Source organism: Scyliorhinus torazame, chromosome 4 (genome assembly GCF_047496885.1).
Source record: "Scyliorhinus torazame isolate Kashiwa2021f chromosome 4, sScyTor2.1, whole genome shotgun sequence".
In the NCBI taxonomy this organism is placed as follows: domain Eukaryota; kingdom Metazoa; phylum Chordata; class Chondrichthyes; order Carcharhiniformes; family Scyliorhinidae; genus Scyliorhinus; species Scyliorhinus torazame.
This window is the reverse complement of record NC_092710.1, coordinates 36,896,872-36,904,778: the sequence shown is the minus strand read 5'-3', so window position 1 is coordinate 36,904,778 and position 7,907 is coordinate 36,896,872. Positions and strand designations below refer to the sequence as shown.

General features: G+C 52.4%; 1 long non-coding RNA gene across 1 annotated transcript in view; it reads left to right on the top strand.

Annotated features, from left to right (window-relative positions):
• The first annotated feature begins 481 nt into the window (after positions 1-481).
• The window catches only part of LOC140411587 (uncharacterized), a 718,944-nt gene continuing 711,518 nt past the window's right edge, over positions 482-7,907 (top strand). The window contains exon 1 of the long non-coding RNA XR_011940880.1: positions 482-590. This is a non-coding gene — a long non-coding RNA (uncharacterized lncRNA). The remainder of the gene's footprint in view (positions 591-7,907) is intronic.

Here is a 7,907-nt window from a genome sequence, read left to right as displayed (position 1 = left end):
GGCTTTCTCTCCCTTTCTGTCTTCTTTCCATTCTTGCCTCTCTATATCTCTCTGTCTCCCCAGCTTTCTGCCGCTATCTGTCCATTTCTCTCCAGCTTTTTAGTGTCTCTTTAAACCTTTAATCTAAGAAAACCACCCCACAAACTGCAATGGGGAGTCTCATCAAATCTTTCTGAGGAGACCCTGATTAGGGAAATAAATAGAAATAAATGCTGGGAGTGTGATGAGGGATGACGAGGGAGACAGAAATATGAATGAGAGGGATAGAGAGACCGAATGAGACAGCGAGAGAGAGAGAAAGAGACACACAAGGGAAGTGGGAACTGTCTCTCAATCTTTTTCATTCTGTGGTTGATAACGGAGATTATTGTAGGTGGATGTTGCTGGGAGTTTGTGTAACTGAGAGGGGAATCTTGGCCTCTTGCTGTGCTACAAGTTGAAACATTTTCCTGCGTTTTAGTTAATTTTCTCCCACTTTCCCCAGGAATTTGGATTTTGAAGACTGCAATGCGACCAGGAATCTTTGGACAAAGGCTATTCTCCAGAGGACAAGTGGATGGACTGAGGCCGATTCCACAGGCCGCACTCACGTGAGTTGTCTCTTTATTGCCGCCCCGGCCTTGCACTTCGACACAAACACATTAAACATTTGGTGGGTGACGAAGAGTAAAATACAAATCTGGAATATGAAGCTGTCTAATTTTGTTCCAAAATAACAGGGGTTATATTAATTCTGAGCATCCCAGGTATGTGTGGTGGGGGTGGGGTGGGGTGGGGGGGGGGGGCGGTGGAGGGATTTCACTGTCTCAGCCACTCTCTGCAACCTGGTAGCAAATGTCAACGACACTCAAACTGCCGACTGCACCTTCTGGGATCTTTCTGTGTGCCAATGGATTTTGTTTTAAAAAGGTTTTTCTTTGTTTTAAGACGCAGTTTAACTCTTTCAGAAATTGAAGGGACTTCTCCAGGGATGTTCCAATCCACGCATGACACGGCGGTGGGGGGTGGGGGTGTTAGGTGCAGTGGGGAATGGGGCTCCCAGCAGGAGTGAGGGGGTGGGGGAGTGGGGGGGGGGGGGAGGAAGGACAGTGTCCCATCTGGTTAGGTCCAGATTGCTGCTACTGTGGGATCTTTCTGTTCACTCACAGACCTGTGGCCTTTGCCCGCGCATCAATAGTGACCACAACTCTTAAAATAAAATAGCTCGCTCCCCGTGTTTGCGTGGGTTTCGCCCCCACACCCCAAAGATGTGCAGGCTAGGTGGATTGGCCACGCGAAATTGTTCCTTAATTGGAAAAAATGAATTAGGTACTCTAAATTTATAAAAATAAATAAATTAATAGAGAGTACCTACTTTTTAAAATGTTCTTGAATTTTAAAGTCTTAAACTTGAGTGATTGGGAACGAGAGAGTTAATGAACCCTTTCTGCATGCACTGACGGGATATTCAGCCATGATCTCATCGCTGCTGAGAGAGAAATCCACCATCAGAAACTCTGAACTCAATTTGGAAAGTGTCACCATTTTTGGGATCTCCCCGTGCACAAGTTGCCTGCAGAATTCCTGAAATGAACCAACAGTGGGGTGACTTTAATAATGGATCCATCGACTGTAATGTAATCTCGAATTATAGTCCCTTAACTTGAATGGGGTATAATTCTGGAATAAAGCCTGTGTTTTAGGCCGAGACTTAAATGTGAGGGTGAAATGAAATTGACAGGGGGCCATTTGAATTCAGTTTGCTGTGGAAGTGATTGTTGGATTCCTGTGTGTGACCCTCTCTCTCTCTCTCTCCTTCCCAACTACTGGGATGAGAGAGAGAGAGAGAGGACAGAAAGAGTTGGGTCGTGGGGGGTGGGGTTAAGAGGGAGATGTGGGAGAGAGAGGTTGGAGGGACAGGGAGGAAGTGAAAAAGATAGGCTTTCTCTCCCTTTCTGCCTGCTTTCCATTCTTGCCTCTCTCTCTCTCTGTGTCTCTGTCTCCCTAGCGTTCTGCCACTATCTGTCCATCTCTCTCCAGCTTTTTAGTGTCTCTTCAAACCTTTCATCAATGAAACCTTCCCACAAACTGCAATGGGGAGTCTCATCACATCTTTCTGGGGATACCTTGATTTGGGAAATAATTAGAAATAAATGCTGGGAGGGTGATTGTTAAAAGTCTCCTGATGGGCCAGACAGCTCGTTTCCCAGTTTAAAGAGGGAAGTGTAACTCTTTCTGGGGACAGTGGATGTGTCTCCAGACTCTGAATACCCGTGGTGTTCAGGGGTGGGGTATTTTTGGGTGGGGGGGGGGGGTGGGGGGGGGCAGGGGGAGATGGAAGAAAGAATATAGCAGGCAAGGGAAGGAATATGTCTCTCCCCCGTCGTCGTCCCCCCCGTCCCCCGATCACCTGCCTGTCCCACCCTGCCAGGATCACATTGCTGGTTGTGGGATCCTGCTGTGCGTCAGTGGCCTGCAGCCTTTCCTGAACTGTCAACTTAGTGACCAGGCACAATTTAAAATTAAACTGGCTCACTGAATGTGAAGCAGTCGGGAGGGGGTGAGGGAGTGGGTCTGAAATGAATAGGCCGCAGCCTGGGTGCAGGTTTCTCCTCAATTGTGGTGTTTGTTTTAGACAGGGCGGTGGGAGAGGAAGGATTTATGAGGGGGGTTTGGGGTTAAATGTCCCTGCCTCAGTCACCCCAGCTTTCTATCTCTCCCTCTCTCTCTCTCTCCTACTTTACAGCCATTTCCTTCTACATTTCATCTTGTACTAAATGTAATAGAGAACCCCAATGTGATTTGTCGAGAGATTAGAGAGAGTGGAGGGAGAAAGAGAGTGAAAAAGAGAGAGCGGGGAGAGAATGAGAGAGAGAGAGAGTGGAGGTAAAGAGATATAGTGAAAAGGGGAGGGGGACAGAGAAAGACAGGGTTGAGGGAGAGAGAATGAAAAAGAGAGGGGGGACAGAGAAAGACAGGGTGGAGGGAGAGGGAGTGAAAAAGAGGGAGAGAGAACGACAGAGGGTGGAAGGAGATAAAGTGAAAAGGGGAGGCGTACAGAGAAAGACAGAGAGGGTGGAGGGATAGAGTGAAAAAGTGGGAGAGAGAAAGAGAGAGGGCGGTGGGAGCGAGGAGTGAAAAAGAGAGGGGGTGAGAGAAAAGGGAGGGTCAGGGGAAACGGGGGGAGAGATGTGGGGTGGGGTGAGGGGGTGATCAGGCACAGGGTCTGGGGGTGGGGGCTCTGCTGTGCACAGTCACGGCCCAGTTACATTATCTTTTAGAAAGTGCGAGTTTACACAATCCTGAGACAGTCGATGTGAAAATATCCTGAAACAGCCCTGTCCTGTCCTGAGACAGCCCTGTCCTGTCCTGAGACAGTCGATGTGAAAATGTCCTGAGACAGCCCTGTCCTGTCCTGAGACAGTCGATGTGAAAATGTCCTGAGACAGCCCTGTCCTGTCCTGAGACAGACGATGTGAAAATGTCCTGAGACAGCCCTGTCCTGTCCTGAGACAGTCGATTTGAAAATGTCCTGCGACAGCCCTGTCCTGTCCTGAGACAGTCGATTTGAAAATGTCCTGAGACAGCCCTGTCCTGAGACAGTCGATGTGAAAATGTCCTGAGACGGCCCTGTCCTGTCCTGAGACAGTCGATTTGAAAATGTCCTGAGACAGCCCTGTCCTGTCCTGAGACAGTCGATTTGAAAATGTGCTGAGACAGCCCTGTCCTGTTCTGAGACGAGTCGATTTGAAAATGCCTCCAGAGGGAAAGAAGCCCTGAGAGAGAAAGTGAGGGGGGGAGGGGGGGGGGAGAAATTGCCTGTCCCACTCTTCCCCACCGCATCCCCCTCGCCTCACCGAGCCTCTCTCTCCAGCTATTTCCCTCTATATTTCCTCTTCCAATAAAATGATAAAAACACCAATGTGATTTGTCGTTATTTGAATGGGGAGGCTGGTGGGGGTGGCGAATGTGTGTGTGTGTGGTGAGGGGTGTGGAGGGGGGCGGTTGAGTGGGAGGTTAAGACAGAGGCAGGATCTGGGCTGGGCTCCTGTCTCCATCATGTTTATTTTCTGTGGGACCCTGCTGTGCACACTGCAACATGTAAACATGAACGTATCGACTTTCATCATGTTGCCGAAGTGCTGGAATTGAATTTGTAAATGTGAGGCTGTGTAAGGGATTGTTTCTAATCCCGGAATATCTCCTGTGCTGAAGGCGGACTGATTAGTGAAGTATTGATGATGGGGTGGGGGGTAGGGGGGGGGGAGTTAATTCAGCTCACTGAGTTCTCCAAAGTCTCCAAACTTTGCCCCACTCTCCTCACCCCACAGTCAGCTTTAAAGAGGGACTTTTCATTGAGACAATTTGCCAATTGCACAGTGCCCGTGTTTGACCGGAATGTCACTGTTGTGTGTGGAAAGGCCCACCCAGGGCAGCGTTCGAATCGTATTGGATTAAGTTTGTGCTTGTCAAATTCTCAGTGTCTGTCTCTTTCCCCATGTTTCTCCCTGAACCGGAGAAATGGGTGAAGAGAGAGGCGAGGGGAGAGAGCGAGGGAAACTGGAATAGAGAGCAGAATAGAGGTGGAGTTTGGTGTGAGGGTCAAAGAGGGGGTGGGGAGGGGGGGGGGGGTGGGTTAGACAACTGGGGGACTCAGGGGAGTGGTCGCGGGGGGGGGGGGGGGGTCGGTCACGCCCTGTGGAGATCCCCGGATTTGGGAATAGGAATAAATGCTGCGAGGGCGATTGTAAAAAGTCTCCTAACGGACTGGGCAGCAGATTTGCCCAGTGTAAAGAGGGGAGGGTCACTCTTTCTGGGGACAGAGGGGATGTGTCTCCTGGCTCGGAATCCAGGTGCTGTTCAGGTTGGGGGTGGGGGGGCTCGGAGAGAGAGAGTGTTGGTACGTGGGTGAGGGAAGGAAGATGACAGCAGACGGGAAGGAAAGTGGCTTCACCCACGGCCCATTTTGTCTGGTTCTGACCCCCGATCAAGGTTTGATTTTAATATCTGACGGACAAAGAGAGCATGAGTGATGGAGGGATGGGTTTGGAGGTGTGAATGAGGTAGGGATAGAGAGACAGAGTGAGGGATAGAGAGACAGAGAGAAACACAAGGGAAGGGGTCGGTCTCCCAATCTGTTCTAGTCTGGTTTGTAACGGTGAGATTGTGTGTTTGGATGTTGCTGAGATTGTGTAACTGGGAGGCTGGGGGAGCTGGGCTGTTATAGGGAGAGACAGAGAGAGGTGTAGGAAAACAGGGAGAATGAGGGAAACGGGGAGAGAGAGAGAGAGCCTCCTGGCATCTTGCTATGCATGCAACGAACTGGAATTGCAACAGTGAGCAAAGAAATGGTTCATGGTAAGTAATATACTGTTGAATTTTTGAATTAAAAGTTCCTAAATCTGTATACTGGAGACAGAGAGACAGACAAAGAAAGGGTGGACGGACAGAGAGACAAACAGGGTGGAGGGAGAGAGAGAGAGAGACAGACAAAGAGAAGGTGGAGGGAGAGATAGAGAGAGACAAAGAGGGTGGAGGGAGAGAGAGAGACAGACAGACAAAGAGAGGGTGGAGGGAGAGAGAGATGTAAAAAGAGAGGGAGGGAGAGGGAGAGATAGCCAAACAGAACATATGTGAGATGGGGTGAGGGGGTCAACAGGGTCTGGGGGTGAGGGTCTAGTGTGCAGTCCCTGCCCAGTCACATCTTGTTTAGAAAGTGCGATTTTACAGAAACTCCAATCCCGAGTCGGTATGAAGATGTTTCCTCAGGGAATGAGCAGATTCTTCCCAGTTGTACCTCTCTCTCTCTTTCTGTAGATTTGTTCCTGACCTGCATCCCCTCACAGCTTTCCTCGCCCTCTCGCTCTCTCTCTCCAGCTATTTCTCTCTCTCTATTTCCCCTTCAATAAAATGATAAAAACACCAATGTGATTTGTCAATATTTGTATTGGGAGCCTGGCAGGGTGAGAGTGTGTGTGTGTGTGTATGGGGGGGGGGGGGGGGGGGTGAAGAGAGATGCAGGATCTGGGCTGGGCTCCTGTCTCCATCATGTTTATTTTCTGTGGAATCCTGCTGTGCACACTGCAGCATGTAAACATGAACGTATCGACTTCCATAATGTTGCCGAGGTGCTGGAATTGAATTTGTAAATGTGAGGCTCCGTAAGGGATTGTTTCTAATCCCAGACTATCTCCTGTGCTGAAGACGGACTGACAGTGAAGTCACTGTCAGGTTTAAAGAGGGGCTTCCATTTAATCAGGCAGTTTCCCAATCGCACAGTGCCCGTGTTGTACTGTGATTAATGTCACGGTTCCTTTTGAAAGCCCAGGGGACCGTTTGATTCGACTTTTACTGAGTTTCTGCTTGTAACATTCTCAGTCTCTCTCTCCCTCTCAGCCTCTCTCCCTCTCAGCCCCTCTCCCTCTCAGCCCCTCTCAGCCTCTCTCCCTCTCAGCCTCTCTCCCTCTAGCCCCTCTCAGCCTCTCTCCCTCTCAGCCTCTCTCCCTCTCAGCCCTCTCCCTCTCAGCCCCTCTCCCTCTCAGCCTCTCTCCCACCCTCTCAGCCCTCCCTCTCAGCCCCTCTCCCTCTCAGCATCTCTCCTTCTCAGCCTCTCTCCCTCTCAGCCTCTCTCCCTCTCAGCCCTCTCCCTCTCTCCCTCTCACCCTCTCAGCCCCTCTCCCTCTCAGCCCCTCTCTCTCAGCCCCTCTCTCTCTCAGCCTCTCTCTCTCTCAGCCCCTCTCCCTCTCAGCCCCTCTCCCTCTCAGCCCCTCTCCCTCTCAGCCTCTCTCCCTCAGCCTCTCTCCCTCTCAGCCCCTCTCAGCCCCTCTCCCTCTCAGCCCCTCTCCCTCAGCCCCTCTCCCTCTCAGCCTCTCTCCCTCTGTCTCTCTCCCTCTCAGCCCCTCTCCCTCTCAGCCTCTCTCCCTGTCAGCCCCTCTCCCTCTCAGCCCCTCTCCCTCTCAGCCTCTCTCCCTCAGCCCCTCTCCCTCAGCCCTTCTCCCTCTCAGCCCCTTTCCCTCTCAGCCTCTATCCCTCTCAGTCTCTCTCCCTCTCAGCCCCTCTCCCTCTCAGCCCCTCTCCCTCTCAGTCTCCATCTTTCTCCCAGACTGAGAGAAATTGTTGAAGAGAGAGAGAGAGAGAGAAAGGGGAGAGTGAGGGAAACAGGACTAGACGGCAGAATAGAGGTGGAGTATGGTGGGTGGGCCGAGGTTCACGACGAGGTTCACGACGGCGTGAAACAGCCCCGATCCCGCCGATTCAGGCCCTGACAATGGGCTAAGATCGGGGCCGCGTCATCTACACACGCCAGGTCTTGTCGCCCGCGTAAAGGCGGCGCCGCATAGATGACGTCGCCGGCGCCGCATAACTGGCGTCATCCGCGCATGCGTGGTTGCCATCCTCTCTAAGTCTGCCCCGCAAGAAGATGGCGGACCGATCTTGCCGGGCCGCGGAGGGAAGGAGGTCCTCCTTCGGAGAGGACGGCCCGACAATCAGTGGGCACCGATCGTGGGCCATGCCACATTTAAGGTACCCCCCGGTACATGATTCCCCCCCCCCCCCCGCAGGCCACCCCCCCAGCGTTCACGCACCGTTCACGACTGCAGCGACCAGGTGTGGACGCCACCGGGGGGAACCTGTCGTTTTGGCCTGGCCACTCGGCACATCCGGGCCTGAGAATAGCGGGGGTGCCGGAGAATCGCCATTTTGGGTGTCTCCGGCAATTATCCGGCCTGCGGCCCGCGGAACTCGACGGGGCCGTTCCCGCCGCTTGGGAGAATCGCGGGAGGGCGTCGGACCAGCGTCCCGGGAAATTTTGGCGGCCCAGGCGATTCTCCCAACCGGCGCGGGAGTGGAGAATCTCGGCCAGTATCTGGGGGTCTCCAGTATGAAGTCAGTGCCCAGCTCCCAGTCCCAGGCATGGGGTGGGGGGC